This window comes from Megachile rotundata, chromosome 3 (assembly GCF_050947335.1).
Source record: "Megachile rotundata isolate GNS110a chromosome 3, iyMegRotu1, whole genome shotgun sequence".
In the NCBI taxonomy this organism is placed as follows: Eukaryota; Metazoa; Arthropoda; class Insecta; order Hymenoptera; family Megachilidae; genus Megachile; species Megachile rotundata.
Window position 1 is genome coordinate 9286832 of NC_134985.1, and position 22004 is coordinate 9308835.

The window sequence follows — 22004 nt, forward strand, 5'->3', positions numbered from 1 at the left end:
TCGCGTGTCCCGTAGATAAGCCGACCGCAGAGTCGCAATAAAGACAATGAGAAGTTGCTTTCGAGCGAAGTGGCCGGGGCAAGAGTCGTCGGTCTCGTCGACGATCGTTCTTGTTGTTTGTAGCGATTGTCGTCGACCGTTGTATCTTCAATCTTGGTTAATCGCCGAGGTTCGTGATCGTGAACGCGTGACGGGTAAAAAGGGCAACGAGTGGCAATAAAGAGAACGAGAGACCGAAGCGCGTCTTTGTTGAGCTTCCTGCGTATCTCTGATCTCTCTTATTCATGCGAACTGACACGGCCTCTCGTTATTTACGTCCGTCATTGTGAACACGGCCACGGTCAAGAGGACGGTGAATGGCGATAAAGAGAACTGTCATACCCATTGACCAGCTTGTAACCGGGGACTCGTACGATTTTCATCGCGATTTACTCTTCCATTCAGGGCGATAACTCCTGCCTCTTTCTTTTACTTCGGAATAAACTTCAGCAGTGTCGATCACGAAAGACACGCATGCTCACACGTATGGTAAACTTTGATAAGGTGCACCTATCGATCTCAATGACCCTGAAAGAGGTACTGAAAGTTTGATGAGTATCTCGAGGAATATTGTGCATTTGACACTCGTAAGATACACTAGTAAAGGCTAATTCGATATAACTGAAGATGCAATTAACTTATTAAACCCGTTAGAGTCGAGGATATATGTGGCTTTAATAGGATAGGTGCGACGATTTTTAAGAATCTTTCGCTACCTGAAAATTTGAGGATGAGTCTCAAATCCATATCATTTGAAGATTTTTAGATTCAAGCACTGGTAAAGAATTTTGAAGTCCTTAGATTCAGAGACAAAAATTTAACGTCTCTACATAAAATTGTAAACAATCACATTTACATTTAATCTACGTCCACTAACTTTCCCGTCACTCTTCTCCACTCCGATCCACTCTTTAACAATTTCGCTCAATAGCAATGAACGAGTCTCGTTACGTAAATTTTCCCAAAGCAACATACTAGCAATAAGTTCTTTGACGCGAAACACGAGTCCAATCTACAGACATCCTATAGATTAAACCTTTCTCGAGCGTAACGCAAACGTTCCAGATTCTCTTCGAGTTTCGAGCATTCCGTGCCGGTTTATGGAGCGAATGAAGTCGTGGGAAAAGATTCGCAACGCGCGAACAAAGTCACCGAGCGAAATTCAACGAGTAATTTCGCGTTCGGTGAAACCGAGGTCCAAGATGCGGTCGGGGTTGGCTTTTCTCATAAAAGTTTCACGGGCCAACTCGACCAAAAGCGCCTTCTCGTATTTCGGCCGCGAGTAAATTCTCGTTGTCCTTATTACAATTCGTGGCCGGCTTATCCGAGATGCACGCGATGTTTCTGGGAATTTAGATAAGCATCCCTTGGCCTAGAGCGTACGGAATCGGAACTTGCACCGTCGACCTATGTTGGCCAACTTTCGGAGCTTCAAAAATGACTGAACAATGAGATATAGTTAGTTTGAAAGTAATTGGAATTATCGATGTTGATGATTATGAAGGCTAATCGCAGTGGTAAGATCTAGAGAGGACTCAAAACAAGATTCTAATGATATGACGGTTTTTTGTTCCTTTGTTTATAGTTTCAAATCAATTATACGTAGCATGACAGGAGTCATTGCATTCTGAATATTTTTTGGTTACATCTTGTAAACCCTGAATTTCAGTCATCTTTTGTTTGCAATTTTCTATTCGTGTCGAGGGATTGCATTTTACTTGCTAACGTCACTTTGGGGAAAAGACTTCATATCACTCGCATTTCCATCACCCGAATTTTAGCCGAACCAATAGAAAATTAGAAACTTTCACAATATCACAATACGCCCACTCCGAGCTTTTGTGAAACGTAAAAATTCTTCGGAGACACTCTCGGTCATCAAGTACATAGCAAAATCGTTCGAAGTGAAATTTAGATACAGTCCACTTATGTTCACTTGTTGGGAAACTAATGACTCGTTTAATCGTCGCTTACTGACGCTGCGACGTACAGTCAGTGTAGACTCACGATTACTTCTAAAGGATGAAAACTATTCAGTTTACAGGTAATAGGAATTATCGATACTAGTTGATGCAATGAAGTAATTATGATTATGGAGGCTACTATCAGTGTAGACTATACAGAATAAACGATTACAACTTCTGAACGATGAAAAACTAGTTGTTCAGTTTAATGGGACTTGACCACTCTTGATGCAATGAAGTAATTGTAATTATGAAGGGTATGCCTCTGTAGATTCTGTATAAAATAAACGACTGCAACTTTTGAACAATGAAAAATTGCTTGGTTTAGAAGTAATGGGAATAGTTATCAACAGTCCCTGATGCAGCACAGTTGTGGTTATGGAGGTTGGTGGTCGTAGACTCTATGCAAAATAAACTACGACAACTTCTAAACAACGAGAAGTTATAGTTATTTAGCTAGTAAGTAATAGGAATTGTCTAGCTTTGATGCAGTGAAATAATTGTGATGGCTACTGGTTAATGTGGACTCTATATTGTGTAGAGTGTAGGGTATAGAGTAATCGTGAGCACTGGGTTAGCATTATGTAACTATGCATTTTCCAAATGTCGATTTGCACGTTTTGAATTTTTAAACTCCTAATACCATATACAACATACTTCCAAATAAAGGCGTCGAAAAACCGATATCCAATATTCAAATTTACATATTCCCAAATGCGTTTCTATATTTAAAAGTTCTCTTTTAAAAATGTAAAGGTTTTGAAATTGCCGAATTGAAAGGTTCCCTTTTAAAAATACAAAATTTGTAATTTTAAAAATTCTCTTTGACAAATACCGAAAGATCCAATTTCCAAATTTAAAAATTCTGTTAGAAAAAATTGTCAAATATTTAAAAATACCCTGTTACAAATATCAAAATGTCCAAGATCCACTTGCTCACTATTCATACTTGCAAAAATAAAATTAACATACATATGTCTTATCAAGAATAATCTTATATATTTCTTATCAAAAATAAACATACATACTTGCTACATTTTTGCAAATAAAAATAAACATACCAATTACCCAATAATAATTTACAATAACCCTAAAACATCACAAACGTCATTCAAAGACAGCAAAGAGTAACGCAAAGTTGTCATCACCGTCCGATCCAATCCAAGCCACCCATAACCCTAAAACAAATCGTGCAAAGTCACCGGTACGAAAGTAAACGAAATGTGTAATCACGATCCCATAACGATCCCCGCGAACGAGGTTGGCAAAGCATAATCGGGGCAAAAGTCGAGATTGTCGGCGTGTGTCGGGGTCTGGAACGCCCCGAACAAACAGAGAAACCGGCAAAGTCGAGCGGGGGGTAGATTGAACGGAGAAAGAGGAAGACGCAGTATTCTCCGTTTGAATAATATATGCGCTTGCCAAGAGGCTGCAGGATAAATGTAGTCGTATTTGCACAACAATTTCCAGCGTGTAGCTCTTGTGCTGTCGGTCCGTTTGCCGAGGGAGGAGGTCGACGTTTAATGAGCCGTGTCTCGCCCTCGCCCTCACCCTTCGCCCCCGTCTTGCCCTCGTCTTCGTTACATCGCGAGGGATCGTTTGACGCGCGCAACCTTTCTGCCTCGTCCTTCCACTGAAAAATATGGAAAAACGAAATCGATATCGAGCGATCGCTCCATCACGTGGTGCGCGAACACGCTTCGTTGCTGGCTTTTAGACACGTGTTTATTATTAAATATATTTATTTAGGTACTGATCCGGAAAGCTTGTTATGAGTTTACAAGAAGAAGGAATTTGTAAATGTAAATTGATTGTTGAGGAAAATTCGTGATACTGTATTACAAGTTTGAGTGAAAAAATATTTGTACAGTTTCAATATCGTCTATAATCTTCTTAATAATTGATCTCAAATCTTGTATTATAAAAAATCCAATAAATACATACGTATACATACGAAATAAAATTACTAGTTTGAATGAAAAAGTAGTATTTGTATTGGGAAAAATTCATTAAAGTGTATTATAAGTTTGAGTGAAGAAATATTTGTTCAATTTAAATCTTGTCTGTATGTAATCTTCTTAATAATTGATCTCAAATCTTGTACTATAAAAGTCCAATAAATACATTCGTACATATACGAAATAAAATTACAAGTTTGAATAAAAGAGAAGTATTTGTTTATTGGGAAAAATTCATTGAAGTATATTATAAGTTTGAAGCAAGAAATATTTGTTCAATTTAAATCTTGTCTATATGTAATCTTCTTAATAATTGATCTTAAATATTATACTATAAAAATTCCATTAAGTGCGTACACGTATTTAAGATATAAACATATAAATAAAATATTTGAATAGAACGTAAAATATTTTGTAAAAAGTATCGCGCACAAAATGGAGATCTTAATCATCGTAATACAAAATGGTCGAATATTTACGCGATTGTCAGCGTTCTCTCGATCGCGAATAATCGAAATGGCGGATACAAAGGCCACGCGAAACGAGGGATTACTGTATCAAGCATCAGCCGCTGCGCACATAAAAATTGGTGTTTTTGATCATTTCGGGTCGTAGAGGTTAAAACGTTATAATGCTCCGCTGAGCGTATTTGACGCGGAAACGCTTGAATTATTCCGTGGAAAATTGTGTTTTTCACGCGGGTACGCTGTTGGAAATTTACATTTCAGCTTATCATACATACGTTAAAAGGTTGAATTTTTTGAAGTTTCGCTGGATGGTGACAGAGGTCGTAGAATGACATTGAATTTTCTAATTGAAACTATGAGCGCGACTTTCGACGAAACTATAATACTTAAGTTTGTGCGTCGCGGAAGCTGCAGGATTATTTCCCTAAAGAGCACGGTTTACACTCGGAAGCTTCTAATAGATTCAATTGCAAGCATCCGGTTCATGAAAGTCTCAAGAATCTCATTTAAGTGTGAGTTTACTGCAGAGATTCGGGCGGATTTCTTGTTAGCGAGCAGAAACGCTATCTTAATACGGAACGAGATTTTTAATTATTCACTGGTGTTGCTTTCTATTGACGATTGCTGGTATAAACTTGAAAACTTATACACTTGCTAACTTGCGAACTTATCAACTTCTAAAATTCTCAATTTCTGAATTTCTGTATTTCTCAAATTTCTCAAGTTTCTCAAATTTCTCAATTACTCAATTTCTTAATTTCCCAATTTCCCAATTTCCCAATTTCACAATTTCCCAATATCCCAATTTCCCAATTTCCCAATTCCCTAATTCCCCAATTTCCCAATTTCCCAATTTCCCAATTCCCTAATTCCCTAATTCCCCAATTCCCCAATTGCCCAATTCCCCAATTGCCCAATTGCCCGATTTCCCAATTTCTCAATTTCTCAATTTCTCAATTTCTCAATTTCTCAATTCTCCAATTTCCCAATTTCCCAATTCTCCAATTCCCCCCTTTCCCAATTTCTAATTCCCCAATTTCCCAATTTCCCAATTTCCCAATGCCCCAATTCCCCAATTCCCCAATTCCCAATTTCCCAATTTCCCAATTCCCTAATTCCCCAATTTCCCAATTTCTAATTCCCCAATTTCCCAATTTCCCAATTCCCTAATTCCCTAATTCCCCAATTCCCCAATTGCCCAATTTCCCAATTTCTCAATTTCTCAATTCTCCATTTTCCCAATTTCCCAATTCTCCAGTTCCCCCATTTCCCAATTTCTAATTCCCCAATTTCTCAATTTCCCAATTTTCCAATGCCCCAATTTCCCAATTCCCAATTCCCAATTTCCCAATTTCCCAATTTCCCAATTTCTCAATTTCTCTATTCCCCAATTTCCCAATTCCTAATTCCCCAATTTCCCAATTTCCCAATTCCCTAATTCCCCAATTCCGCAATTTCCCAACTTCCCAGTTATCCAATTCCCCTATTCCCCAATTTCCTAATTCCTCAATCACCCAATTTCACAATTTCCCAACTTCCCAATTTCTCAATTTCTCAATTCCCCAATTTCACAATTTCCCTATTTTTCAAATTTCTAAATCTCTAAATCCCCAAACATTATTTCCTAAATTCCTAAACTTACAAACTTTCCAATTCGCAAACTCATGAACAGGTAAAATAAATCTGTAAATACAAAAATTCTTAAACATATTCTTTTCCCACAACTCAAATCTGATAATCAGCCATAACTCTTTCTCTCTCAACCACAGAAATTGCACTCCAAAAATTCGTCTCCGCGATAAAACAACGGAATCCTTTTCCAAATCTCTTTCTCGTTCCTCCTGTACTATTCTTATTTGCAATGCAAGCATTCAAGCTTGTAAGAAATCCCTTTCGGAACGATGCTCTGCATGGGCGATATATTTCCAACCACCATCACTATACAGTGTTATTTCTTCTAGTTTAATTTGCAACTAAAAGGTTAACAATGGAAAACAATACGGAAGAGGGACATATAACAATTTAAGTGATAACATGGTTTGTTTAAAACCATGGAAAATTACCATTCACTTTAACACAATTAAACTAATTAAAATTATTTGAACTAACTAAATAATTACAATGTATAATTAAGTCTATAGTTATACAATGTTTATTAGGTATAAACACTGTCAAATAAATAATAGCAGCAACTAATGATACATAAATAGTAAGTTCAAACAAAATCATACGTGTGATGTACAAATATATTGAAATTGACAATGTTAGCAATTAATGAAGAAATAATAAGTTCAGACAAATTCATATACATATGTGATGTATGAACACATTGAAATTGACAATGTTAGCAATTAATGAAGAAATAATAAGTTCAGACAAATTCATATACATATGTGATGTATGAACACATTGAAATTGACAATGTTAGCAATTAATGAAGAAATTATAAGTTCAAACAAATTCATGTAAATATGTGACGTATGAACACATTGAAATTGACAATGTTAGCAATTAATGAAGAAATAATAAGTTCAAACAAATTCATACATGCGATGTATAAACATACTAAAATTGACAATGTTAGCAATTAACTCTTTGGGGCACGGTGGGATTAAAAGTGTCCCGCCTTTTTGATGTATTTCACGACATGGTGGGACATTTTCAGTCCCGCCATTTTTAGTCCCTACTACAAGAAATCTTGCAGTAGCTGCATGTGCATAGGTTTATATTTCGCCTTATTTACGTAAAGCAGTTGGTAATGTTTTCAAATAATGTTACAAATGTATTCATTGTGTTAGCAACATTCAACATGCAGTTACCGGCTGAGCAATTGTTATAAACGGAAGGTTTATTGCACTCACATTTTTTTCTTAGTTTCATGTTAAAAATCGCAGAGGTAAGTTAATTTCTATAAAAATTAGTTCATAAGCGAGTAACGATTTTTATAATATAAATCAATGGTAAAATTTGTTTGCAAATGATGAAAGTATAGTGGGATTTCATTTGTCCCACCATACAACTTGTAGTGTATGCAATTTTTCTTGATTGTTTATGTTGTATATTCTTAAAAATTTAATTAATTGTTACTATTCAGTTACATGTTTACATATTGTTATAGCTCTATTAATAAAAATATACCAATTTTGTTTCATTTAAAACCCGATAAAATTCCTGTGCAACATAGGTCTATTTTTGATCTGAAATCCTGTGCCTCAAAGAGTTAATGAACAAATAATAAATTCATACACGTCATAAACATAGTTAACCAAACAATAACAGCAACTACTAAAAAAACAGTAAGTTCAACCAAATCAAACTTATCAATTACAAATTTTCATAGTTGCTCTCATTACAGCAAAAATCGAATGCAAAAGGTTCCCTAGGGTTTCTTACATTTGTCCGCGAATTTCACCTACCTAAATACCGGAAGTGGTTGGCTGGAAAGCGGCGACGACACTCTGGCTACATGTCCGTTCTTAAGCCGTTCTGAAACAAGAAACACGAATGAAAGGAGGATTACACGAAGCCAACCTCTTCTCTTGTCGACAAACGGCTACGGAAAGTCGAGCGGAATAGTTTGAACATGCAAAACGAATAGATTAGCTTTTTCCTTGTCCCCTTGGAAGCTCGACCGTTATCCAATTTCTTTCTTGTCCCCCTATCGTCGACGTATCTTTTCCAATTACGACTATACCACGCTTCGACTGGCCTTGGAATTCGCGTTTGTTCGTTTTTAACTCGATGATTGCTTTTGGTAGCTATGCAAGAGTCTTACAGGACATTTGTGATGTTACAGTTCGGATGAAATGAATCAAAATGGCGGGAGTAACCTGTAGTAGCCATTATAGTGGCTTTTGTGGCCATTTTGTTGTACAAACGCCATGTGGCGCTATTATAGTGTCTTTCACGACCATTTTGTTGTACAAACGCTACGTAGCGCTATTACAGTGTCTTTCACGACCATTTTGGTGTACAAACGCCACGTAGCGCCATTATAGTGGCTTTTGCTACATCTCTCACTACGATGGTCCACTATAGTGTCTTTCGCGACAATTTTGTTGTACAAACGCCACATAGCGCCATTATACTGGCTTTCGCGACCATTTTGTTATACAAACGCCACGTAGCGTCATTATAGTGTCTTTCACAACATCTCTCTCTATGACGGTCCCCTATAGTGGCTTTCGCTACATCTCTCTGTACGACGATCTACTATAGTGGCTCTCCCAACCACCTTTCTATACAGCGATCCACTATAGTGGCTCTCACAACCACCTCTCTATATAACAATCCACTATAGTGGCTCTTCCAACCATCTCTCTGTCCAACATTCCACTATAGTGGCTCTCTCAACCATCTCTCTGTACGACGGTTCACTATAGTGGCTTTCGCGAATGTCATCGTAGATTACGTAGCGCCACTATAGTGGCCCGTTATTGTTTCTCAAGGGTGATCGAACGCTCCGAATATTATTTTTGGGGATTTTTGAGGCCTCCGGTGAAAAATTGATAAGCTCCGGCGATCTTCGTTTATCTCATGGTATTTTGGTTAGGAGAGACAAGGACAGTAGATATTTGCTTCTCAAAAATGTGGAAAAATGCGACTTCGTTTCGCCAGGATTTAAATTTTTTAACTTCGGAGTTCTTAAGTTTTGAGTCACCAAATCTTAGATTTTTCAATTTCTTAATCTTTAAACTTTCTAAACTTGCAAATCTTCAATTTTCCAAATTCTCACATTTTCAAATATGCAAATTTACATATTTCTATCTTGCTAAATTTGAATATCTCGAAATTTCTATATTTCCAAATCTTAAAATTCCTAAATTTCCAAATCTTGAAATCCTAAAATTCCAAAATTCCCAAATCTTATCCTTCAGAATCCTAAAGTTTCTAAACTTGTAAATCTTCGAATCTTCAAGTTACTAAGTTTTTAAATTTTCGATTCTTCAATCTCCCAAGATGACACATGTTCATATTTATAAATCTAATAATCAAAATGGACGTGAGAGTTTATTGAGAATATTGAGAGTTTTCAGAGCCACACTTCACACGTAAATTTCAGATTAAATTTATCAGATAGATCTCTGTACCAAATCACCTAGGTTCCTATTTCATCTGAAGTCCCATATTGCGTATCTAAATTTCTGCATAACCTAAATGGCAATATCACCTAGATTGTATCACATTGTTTATGTTATCAAGGTTCCTGTATCATCCACATAGTTACCTACAGCAGCTAGATCTCCACATCGAGATTCCTATACCACCCAAATCCTCATACTTCGGTGATTTCCATATCTAAATACCGATATAACCTAGATTTCTCTATCAGATCTCTATTCTTAAGGTTTCTTAATAAATTTCTAAATTATTAACTCTTTAAATCTAAGTTAAACTAAATTTGAATATTTTCAAATCCTGAATTTCTGAGAGTTTCTACATGTTCTAAAACTAAAATCTTCAAATTTTTGTGATTTCAACCTCGATTAATTTCGATTAAATTTTCTAATATTAAAATTCCCTGTCTTCCACGTTTTTGAAGCACTAAATTCAGAAATTGCCAAATTCCAAACTAGCTGATATCAAAATTCCAATTTGCTGGGGTTATCCTTAAAAATGCAAATCCCTATGATTTCGAATCTTCAATCTCCCAATTTTCAACCCTCAAAATTCTCACATTTCCAAAATCCATAAATACGCTCAAAATCTGTAAAAATAAAAATACCAGAATTTCCGAACCACCTCGCAACTTCCAACCAATAAAGTTCTGATATTTCCAAAATCTCTAAATTCCTAAATCTACACAGTCATAAATCCTGAACCGCCCAATATCAAAATTCCAATTTGCCAAATCTATAAATCTGTAAAAATCCAAATCCCAAGATTTCAAATTTCCAATCTCCAAATTTTCAACCCCCAAAACTCTCTCATTTCCAGAATCCATAAATTCCCAAAAGTCTGAAGCACCAAATCCCTAAATCCTCACATTACTAAATTCTGAATTCTCTAATATCGAAACTCCAACTTGCAAACTCAGAATCTGCAAAAATTCAAATCTACAAGAATTCAAATTTCAAATCTCCAAATTTTCAACCCCAAAAATTCTCTCATTTCCAAAATCCATAAAATCTCCAAACTCTAAAGCACCAAATCCCTAAATCCTCACATTCCTAAATTCTGAACTCTTTAATATCCAAACTCCAACTTGCAAACTCAGAATCTGCAAAAATTCAAATCTACAAGAAATCAAATTTCAAATCTCCAAATTTTCAACCCCCAAAATTCTCTCATTTCCAGAATCCATAAAATCTCCAAAGTCTAAAGTACCAAATCCCTAATTCCCCACGTCCTTAAATTCCAAACCCTCTAGTCTCCAATCTCCAACTTGCCAATTCTAAAAATCTGTAAAAATTCAAATCTCCAATCCCCCAATTTTCAACCCCCAAAATTCTCACATTTTCAGAATCCATAAATCCCCCAAAGTCTAAATCCCTAAATCCCCACATTCCTAAACCCTGAACTCTCTAATATCCAAACACCAATTTGCCAACTCTAAAAATCTCTAAAAATCCAACCACCACAATTTCCAAAACTGCACCCTTCAATTTCCACCCAATAAAATTCAGATATTTCCAAAATCCCAACCTAAACTGTCAAATAACGTCCTAAATTGCCCCTAAATTTCCAAAATTTCAAAGTCCCTCCCCAGTGCCCAGATTGCAATTTTTCAAGCATCCTAATCCCAAAATCCCCAAAGTTAGGAAGACGAAAGCATCCAGCTGCTCGAAAGGAGCGATTAGCGTACAGGACATTTCCCTACATCACGCTTTTCCCTAGAGAGTCGTAGAGTGTACAAAGTTAGCCAGGGGTGATGCGTTTCTGCTCGTGCACGTGGCTGTTTTCGCAAGCTTACAGCCGGATCTGTACACAGCCAAGGGGTTAACCGACCGCGTATCCCCTGCTATCGTCATAACCCACATAGAGGGCGTCACACCGACCAAAGAAGGGGAGGCGAGGGTTAGAGAGGGTGGCCAGTGACGTCAAATTCCCGCACACACACAGATTCAACACAGATGCGTCGATAAGCTTTTGCTGGATGCTGCATCTCCCTCCGTCATCCTCTCGCTCTTCGGCCTTTTTTCTATCCTAACTACCGAACTATGACGTAAACCGTTTTGCGAACGGTTTTCCATTTATCTTCCGTCTCTTAATTTCCTCCGGAAAAATCGAAAGCCCAAGCTGCTGTGGTAACGCAATACATTTTTGCGTCAAAGTGTCAACGCGTGTTCTCGATGGAAAACCGGGGTCAGGTGGATTTTGTGTCGATAACGGTGTTCATTTTCGACCCCGCCGACGAGAACTGCATCGGTAATTGTACGCCCGTGGAGAGAGATTTATGGCGCGAAATGAAAACAAAATGTCGGTACTGAAATGATCTTTTGTGCATGTCACTTCTGTGAATTACGCTGGGTATCGATTAACCGATGATTGAAATTGTGCTAAACTTTTTTTAGTTAAAATAGCGATTTTTAGAGATTTTTCAGGATTTATGATTTTGTAGCCATTTTTATTAGCTTGATAGGTTATGTATCAAAATTGGAGTCCCTGGTTTAGGTTATGGAAATTAGGGTGCTTTTTTCAATATGTTAACTCTTGTAGAGGTGAAGAATTGCATAAATTAGGGTGTTTTTGTCAAAATATTAACTCTTGTGGAGATGAAAGATTGCATAAATTATATTTCATTTGTTATGATCGTAACTTATTCTTAATCTAAAAGTCACGTACGACGTTTAGGTTAGGTTACGTTAAGGTTATGTTACGTTTAGGTTAGGTTACGTTAAGGTTAGGTTACGTTTAGGGTAGGTTACGTTAAGGTTTGATTACATTTAGGTTATGTTACGTTTAGGTTAGGCTACGTCTAGGGTAGGTTACGTTTAGGTTAGATTACGTTTAGGTTAAATTACGTTAAGGTTAGATTACGTTTACGTTAGGTTTCGTTTAGGTTAAATTACATTTAGGTTAGGTTACATTTAGCCTAGATTAAGTTTAGGTTAGGTTACACTTAGGTGAGGTTATGTTGGATTAGGTTAAAGAATTTTTTATTATTGTCTTCATGAATTTTCGTATTTTCACTTGTCTTAATTTTCACCACATACTAAAACACTAATTTTTTATTAATCTTATGATGAACAAGTTTCAGTATTTTTTGATAATTTTTCTGGTATGTGTACTTTTGTTACTAATGTCATTAAAATGAATGTAAAATAATGACATTTGTTATAATTAGCAAAGTAGCTACATACTTTTTCCATGAAATACTACATCTACAAATTTATGAAAAATATTTATGTTCTAAATTTATAAAATTTTATAAAAATTCCAGTAAATGTTCATTACAATATTCCACTATATTCTCATAAATAATTTTAATATTATACTGTAATTTTAATTATACTTATTCCAGTCCTTTTACCAAAAACATATTATACCTATCATTTATAACTATCATTACAACTATCATTTGCAATATTTTTATTTGAAATATTTGTTCAGATATTCTTTGAAGTCATTCTTGAATCCCATAGATGCATTAAGGTAACGTCAAAATGTCTATCCTTGATATATAGACAGTGACATGAGTTATTACAGTAGAATATGCAATGTGTTTTGCTTTGTTATGTCAATATTGGTTAACAAACGCATAAAAGGTGACTCGGAACAAGCAATATCCATCGACGTGTTCGTCACTGCATGCTTTTCTTGTTTAATCGGCGCAAAACAGTTGCTGAAGCAACAAGAAATATTCACGAAGCTTACAGTTATTAATTTATCGACAATTAACTGGCTCTTGTAGGTACTTGTTAACTTTTTATGTGAAAAATATCGAACAGCGATGGAGAACGTCAAACATTTTAATTTCAGGTATTTCATTAGCTGTTAAATATTCATAAAGAATAAATTGCTATAACAATAATGAAAACGTTATTTACTTTGTGTTTGCTGTTTTTTCGCTAATTATTGTGCAGAGATTAAAATTCAATCGGACGTTAAGAGAAAATGGTGGAATATTTTTACTGAAACAATTGTATTCTTTTTTCGGGATGATCAAATTCGTATATTTAGTTACAAATTTCAATATTCACAAGTTTTTATCAAATTTTTTAGTTTTTTCAATTTTTAGATTTACAAGTTTCCAAATCCCTACAAATTCGAGATTCCCAAATTCCAAATTTCTCAAGTCTCAAATTTCTCAAGTCTCAAATCTCCCAAGTCCCAAATCTCCCAAATCCCAAATCTCCCAAATCCCAAATCTCCCAAATCCCAAATCTCCCAAATCCCAAATCTCCCAAATCCCAAATCTCCCAAATCCCAAATCTCCCAAATCCCAAATCTCCCAAATCCCAAATCTCCCAAATCCCAAATCTCCCAAATCCCAAATCTCCAAAATCCCAAATCTCCCAAATCCCAAATCTCCCAAATCCCAAATCTCCCAAATCCCAAATCTCCCAAATCCCAAATCTCCCAAATCCCAAATCTCCCAAATCCCAAATCTCCCAAATCCCAAATCTCCCAAATCCCAAATCTCCCAAATCCCAAATCTCCCAAATCCCAAATCTCCCAAATCCCAAATCTCCCAAATCCCAAATCTCCCAAATCCCAAATCTCCCAAATCCCAAATCTCCCAAATCCCAAATCTCCCAAATCCCAAATCTCCCAAATCCCAAATCTCCCAAATCCCAAATCTCCCAAATCCCAAATCTCCCAAATCCCAAATCTCCCAAATCCCAAATCTCCCAAATCCCAAATCCCCCAAATCCCAAATCTCCCAAATCCCAAATCTCCCAAATCTCCCAAATCCCTAAATCCCCGAATTCCCATAAAACATCCATCGATACGCACCACAGTGAACATAATTTCCCACATCGGAAAATATAAAAAAAATATAGCGACGTCCCGATGTTCCACGTCAGAGACCGATCTCCCGTATCAGCGATTTACAATTCAAACTCGTTCTAATGTATTCAAACGGAAAACAGAATGGACGGGAAGCAACGAGATGGTCAACGTGGACCCGTCACAGTATACGTATTACGGTGTGCATTAATTATGCTTCTGGTGACGGGGCGTGAACGAAAATGGACGGGTATATTATACACCTTAGGTGGATCCAGTTGGCGGGCGGCATTTAATTAGCCGGGAATCCAATCTTGGTTAGCCGACAATGAGAGTAATTCACCGGTGCTTTTATTAAACTAACATCGCCGAATGTACGGGACTGATGTGTTCCGGGGGGACAGCGACCATTTTAATTGAATTTTAAAACAGAAACGGCTCGGAGAAAGCAACCGCTTTGGCGATCCTCCAAACAGCTTTCTACGACTTCGGGCCAATTGTCTTCCGTTCGATTAAAAATCAACGGAAATGGTTGGGAGTATCGTTGAACACACCGTTTAACAGGGCGCAATCCGATCGCGTGGAATCGTTAGAAATTGTCACAGGATTCGTTAACTGCCTTATCGGCGTTGTGGATGTGGATGTAGGTCTTCCAGATGTGAATGTGGCTGTATGTCTTTAAGATGTGAATGTGGATGTGGGTCTCCAAGTTGTGGATATAGGTCTTCCACATGTGGATGTGGCTGTAAACCTTCAAGATGTGGATATGTATGTAGACGTGGCTGTGGCTGTAAGTCTTCAAGATGTGGATATGGATGTGGATGTATGCCTTCAAGATGTAAATGTGACTGGAAGTCTTCAAGATGTGAATGTGGTTGTAAGTCTTCAAGTTGTGGATGAAGATGTGCATGTAGATGCAGGTCTTCCAGATGTGAATGTGGCTGTATGTTTTTAAAATGTAGATGTGGATGTAGGTCTTCCAGATGTGGATGTAGGTCTTCCACATGTGGATGTGGCTGTAAACCTTCAAGATGTGGATATGTATGTAGACGTGGCTGTGGCTGTAAGTCTTCAAGATGTGGATATGGATGTGGATGTGGATGTATGCCTTCAAGATGTGGATGTGACTGTAAGTCTTTAAGATGTGAATGTGGATGTAGGTCTTCAAATTGTGGATGAAGATGTGCATGTAGATACAGGTCTTCCAGATGAGAATGTGGCTGTATGTTTTTAAGATGTAGATGTGGCTGTAAACCTTCAAGATGTGGATACGTATGTAGATGTGGTTGTGGCTGTAAGTCTTCAAGTTGTGGATGAACATGTGGATGTAGATGTAGGTCTTCCAGATGTGAATGTGGCTGTATATCTTCAAGCTGTGGATGTGGATGTAGGTCTTCAAGTTATGGATGAAGATGTGCATGTAGATACAGGTTCTCCAGATGAGAATGTGGCTGTATGTTTTTAAGATGTAGATGTGGCTGTAAACCTTCAAGATGTGTATATGTATGTAGATGTGGATATGGATGTATGTCTTCAAGATATGGATGTGGATGTAGGTCTTCAAGCTGTGGATGTGGATGTAGGTCTTCAAGACATTGAATAAGATGAATGACCTCAGCCATGTCCACCTTTCAGAATGCTTGTCATTTTGATACAGGTCACATTTAATGGGAACATTTACATTTGTTGTTACATAATAGACTGATATATGATTTTGGAAAATAGTTATGACAAAAACTTCTCACAACTTTGTCATAATTTTAAGAGCTGTATAAATGAGCCGAATATTCAATTTCGTTAAAACTCCTGCTTATAATTGTAACTTTAGACTATAAAATGCAAGTTTAAACATACAGAAGATACACTCGTGAATTTCAACATGATAAAAATAATTTAAAATCATAACTCTGTCATAAAAATTGAATGAACGATAAACCCATAGAAATTCCATGGAATAAAAAGAAGGGAATGTGCGCAGTTTGCGTGACTAATCCCCCGAGGAGTCGGATCGATCGTGAACGGACGTTTCGCGAGATTTTCGCGCATCGATGCCAACGAAAGCGGCGATGTATGAAAAGGATAGAGGGATAGGTGGACACGGGGCTAGCAACTCATTTGGACAGTGACAAATGGATCCATCGGTGGTCGGGGGCGTGTTAAATGTATCTGGTCGCGTTAGGATCGGATGGATGACTGCTGGTATCGGCTCGGCTCCATTTCGAATTCTTCTCCTGGCTTTTCTTCGTTATCGGCCTCGCGTCCGTGAACGCGCTTTTCCGATCCCATTACCCGCGTTATTTATTACCGGTCGCCGTGCGAAAATAGCATCGGACGACGTCAATGGAGGCGTCGTCTGATAATTATGTGGCAACCGGGATAAAGGGAACGAACAGGTGAGGGCACGTTCAGAAACGATCGACTCACGTTCCAGCGAATCGGTTACTCGATACACGCCTTGTGAATACCCGATCACGCGTGACGACACATTCCCTCGTCATCGTCGACCCTTACAGAAAATTTCAGGAAATTCGAAGTTACGGAGATTTTTAACGGGTTTGCTCTATAAAGCGTTCAAGCATTTAGGCATTTTCAGCAAATATATCAACGGGATTATAAGACATATGTTAACTACATACATCAGCTTTCAGATATATGTTAACTACATATTAAATCAAAACAAGGAATCATTGCTTAGGTTACTTTGTCTATCGTTCAGAAAGACTAATTTGCAAGAGTCTGCAAATATTTGCAATCTAAGGATATACACATTTTAACACATATTTGTTCACATATGAAATTGTCACATACTTGAAAGTCTACTGTACAGCTAACTGTACACTTTTATACTTCATTCTAATACTTTGCTTTGTGGCTATGGATTAAGCATTTGAGGTGATTATGGAAGGTTAAACAGGTATTCACATTTTAAAGTTCACATATGAAATTGTCACATACTTGAAAGTCTACTTTGCAGCTAACTGTACACTTTTATACTTCATTCTAATACTTTGCTTTGTGGCTATGGATAAACATTTGAGATTTTTATGGAAGGTTAAACAGGTGTTTACATTTTGAAGTTCACATATGAAATTGTCACATACTTGAAAGTCTACTTTGCAGCTAACTGTACACTTTTATACTTCATTCTAATACTTTGCTTTGTGGCTATGGATAAACATTTGAGATTTTTATGGAAGGTTAAACAGGTGTTTACCTCGTTCTGAAGTAGCCCTTAGACTACTAGGTACAATCGTGTTTCGGTAACGTCCGCAAGTTGTGCAAATGTCCCTGAAAAGGAAGCCCCTTTATGAGGATCTCTCCTCGCAATTAAGAAGTTATCGACTACAAGACGTCTATTGGGTCTTCGGATCGATAGCTAGGAATCCCCTTGGTTTTTCGTCGTCCCGACGTCGCCCCTCAGATTGACGTTCTTCCTCTTTATTCCTTTGCCAAACACCGGCTATCGGTTATGAATTATTCATGATAAGCGAGCCCCGGTCTCGCAGCCGAAAAACCAGGTTATATTCTGGCCATCGTTCTATCTCTTTCTGGTGTATACGTAATACTGGAAGAGGTGTGCGAAACGCTTCCCAGCGTGATTTACGCTAATTTCGGCACCGATTTACACGCTCGACCACAGCCAGGAAGCCGGTAAGTGCGCGGACGCATCCTTCCGGTTCGCTCGGTGTCGCGTGTATGCTTTTTATCGCTCGGACACAAATTTCTCCACCAACCCACTTTCCAATACATATTTCTCGATTCGTTCTACTCTCAGAAGAGCTTTGTTAACGGCACTTTCCACCACTTGCAGAAAATCTGAACTTTTTTGTAATTATATAGTAAGGTACACATTTTCAATAATTTTAATATTTTTATTAGGGATGTTATTCTGATAAAAATCAAATTGTGATGACCTTGAAATATGATACCCAGGAGGATATTCTGAACAATTTCTCCCTACACATATAGTTACCATTTGTCCATAATTTCAGAGATATTCGCAAAAATAAATTATTTACAAAATGGCTGCTTCATCGATGTCGACGACCTCGGCCACAGATTGATTCATTTAACGCTCTGGATAATTCATTAAATATTTATGACACATTATGATAGATATATTACATTCAATAATCAGATAATGAACGCAGATTTTATATTCTAAAGTAAGTTTAATTAGTTAACAGTATAACCCTCTGAAAAAGTTTTAAAAGAATTCTGAGAACAATACCCAAAAGACCAATACTTGAGACCTAATTTAAAAGTACGAGAAATATTATTTCTGCAATATACAAATATATTAGAAAATAAAAATCTGATATATGTGTACATTAAAATATAAATCCTAGTAAAATATCTGGAACGTTGACCGCAGACAACGCCCATTAATACCGCAATTATAAATAATACCCAAAAGACCAATACCTGAGACCCAATTTAAAAGTACGAGAAATATTATTTCTGCAATATACAAATATATTAGAAAATAAAAATCTGATATATGTGTACATTAAAATATAAATCCTAGTAAAATATCTGGAACATTGACCGCAGACAACGCCCATTAATACCGCAATTATAAATAAGAACAAAAAGGAACAGTCTCGAGCTCTCGAAGTTGAGTCCGTTCCAGGAACGATGGTCGATTCGAAAACTTGGAGATATATTACCGTGTCTCGAGCGGAAGAGTACGGTTCTCTCCCAGCAAAATTACGACGTCGGCGAGTAGGGGGTGTTCGAGGGCGAACGAAAGAAATCGGCCAGGAATCTGTGCGTTTCGGACCACAAATCAAATCGAGAAGAGGTACGAGGGGATTTTCGCGAAACGATCGAGAAATTGTTGGATACCGTGGCTCACCTTCGTCTCTGTTTCTTGGCAAGCAAAGGAATGGAAGACAAAGTTGTCGCAATGTGTAACGCGGAGAAGTGTTTGGAATGGGGGCTAAAGAGTTCGGGGCGGTAAATTCGCGAGAAGAGCGAAAGAGAATGGAAAAGAAGGGACAGACGGTAACCCAGAGCCCGAAGGCAGGACAATTGCGACGGGATGAAGGGAAAGAAGAAACAGCGAGGGGTCAAGAGCTCTCGGATATCTGAGATTGAAATTCGAGGCGCTCGAAATGGCCGCTCCTTATTTACGCGACTTTCAATTACACTAGGCTCTTGTCCCTAGAAATTCGCCTTTTCTCGAGATACTTTTACCACGTGCTCCTGACGTGTCCAAACGTTACGACGCTATCGACAACCGTCGACATTATCATACGACCAGAAACGTCAGATTCGGTTCGTGCTTCGACTGACGCTGATGTCGAATTATGGTTATCGGAATCTTCGACTCAAGGAATCTTTGCATTACCCTCTGATTTTCAGTTTTAGTAATTATAATTTTTTGACAAAACGAGCTTTTGCTTGCTTTAGCCTGATATTTAATCTGAGTCTGAATATTAAATATCTGAGGATTTAGATCTTGGTATAGCGTGAAGATTCATGAATTAAATAACCTGAAAATTTTAAAAAATTTGAGAATCAAGAATTCAAGAATTTACTTAAAGACTAAAGATTTACTAAAGACATTATTATTTATGTTTATAGTTTTGTACATAAAAGTATGAAGTACTTTAGTGATGAAGTACAAATTCATTGGTGATGAACCTCTGATTTTTCAGTTTTAGTACTCATATTTTTTTGAGAATAAAAGAGCTTTTGCTTGCTTTAGTTTGATATTTAATCTGAGTCTGAATATTAAATATCTGAGGATTTAGGTCTTGGTATAGCGTGAAGATTCATGAATTAAATAACCTGAAAATTTTAAGAAAATTAAGAATCAAGAATTCAAGAATTTACTTAAAGACTAAAGATTTATTAAAGACATTATTATTTATGTTTATAGTTTTGTACATAAAAGTATGAAGTACTTTAGTGATGAAGTACAAATTCATTGGTGATGAACCTCTGATTTTTCAGTTTTAGTACTCTTATTTTTTTGAGAATAAAAGTGCTCTTGCTTGCTTTAGTTTGATATTTAATTTGAGTCTGAATATTTAGGTCTTGGTATACCATAAAGATTCATGTATTAAATAACCTGAAAATTTTAAGAAATTTGAGAATCAAGAATTCAAGAATTTACTTAAAGACTAAAGATTTACTAAAGACATTATTATTTATGTTTATAGTTTTGTACATAAAAGTATGAAGTACTTTGGTGATGAAGTAATTGGTCATTGAAAATTTCGATACGGGTAATTCGAAAATTGAAAAACTCCGTCATACAAGGAACTAAATTTGCAAATTCGTAAATATAAAAAATGTACCTCAGAAAATAAAAATGGATCTCTAACGAATTCACCGCAGTGATTCGAATAAAGTATCCTGAGACAATGGGCAGCACTATCGGACAATCGAACAGACAAACGAGAAACGGATCGATGATCGACGAACGTGCGAGGATAATTAAAAAGCGATGCAGTTGATGAGCGTAAACGAGCGCGAATAATCTTTCAAAAGGCTTAGCGAACGAGCAGCAAGAAAAGCGTAGGCGTAGAGCTGACATTTCTGAGGCGAGCCCTCAAAAGGCTGTTTTTCCCGAGCACGCGTTTCACGCTTTGCTCGTCCCCTTACGAACAGTCACTCATCCCGAACGACGACCGTCTTCCAAATATTACGACCGATCGAAAATGTCATCCGTCGAGGACACTCTGCCCTTTTCTCGTCCGCGCTAACAACGACAGACCACGAGACTCCAAGTTGATTAAAGGAGCCTGTAGGCGGAGTGACGCTTCTCCGAGGGAATGTTGATCGCGAGAAAAAGAAAAGTTCACCGTTCAAAAGGTGCACTGGCAATTTCGTAATGACGATATCTCGCATGTTTCGATGAATTCGGGATTTATGTGGCTGAGGCATGTTTCGGATTTTTCAAAATTTTTGGGTGGGGAATTTTGGAGTTTGGGAATTTTGGGATTTGGAAATTTGGGGATTTTTTAAATTTGGGATTCAGGAATTTTGGAATTTGGTAATTTTGGGAACTAGAGAATTTGGGAACTAGGGAATTTGGAAACTAGGAAATTTAGGAACTAGAGAAGTTGGGAACTAGGGAGTTCGGGAACTAGGGAATTTGGGAACTAGAGAATTCGGGAACTAGAGAATTTGGGAACTAGGGAATTTGGGAACTAGAGAATTCGGGAACTAGAGAATTTGGGAACTAGGGAATTTGGGAACTACAGAATTCGGGAACTAGGAATTTGGAAACTAGGGAATTCGGGAACTAGGGAATTTGGGAACTAGGGAATTTGGGAACTAGGGAATTTAGGAACTAGAGAAGTTGGGAACTAGGCAGTTTGGAAACTAGGGAATTTGGGAACTAGAGAATTCGGGAACTAGAGAATTTGGGAACTAGGGAATATGGGAACTGAAGAATTCGGGAACTAGGAATTTGGAAACTAGGGAATTTGGGAACTAGAGAATTTTGGAACTAGGGAATTTGGGAACTACAGAATTCGGGAACTAGGGAATTTGGGAACTAGGGAATTTGGGAACTAGGGAATTTGGGAACTACAGAATTCGGGAACTAGGGAATTTGGGAACTAGGGAATTTGGGAACTAGGGAATTTGGGAACTAGAGAATTTTGAAACTATGGAATTTGGGAACTAGAGAATTTGGGAACTAGGGAATATGAAAACTAGAGAAT

At 37.3% G+C, this 22004-nt stretch overlaps 1 protein-coding gene and 1 long non-coding RNA gene across 12 annotated transcripts in view; one reads left to right on the forward strand and one right to left on the reverse strand.

Moving 5' to 3' along the window:
• The window catches only part of LOC143264111 (uncharacterized), a 404244-nt gene that overhangs the window by 280914 nt on the left and 101326 nt on the right, over positions 1–22004 (reverse strand). Inside the window, exon 3 of the long non-coding RNA XR_013037606.1 lies at positions 7845–7914. This is a non-coding gene — a long non-coding RNA (uncharacterized LOC143264111). The remainder of the gene's footprint in view (positions 1–7844; positions 7915–22004) is intronic.
• Rdl (Resistant to dieldrin) overlaps positions 1–22004 on the forward strand; it is a 181264-nt gene that overhangs the window by 78776 nt on the left and 80484 nt on the right. The window lies entirely within an intron of this gene.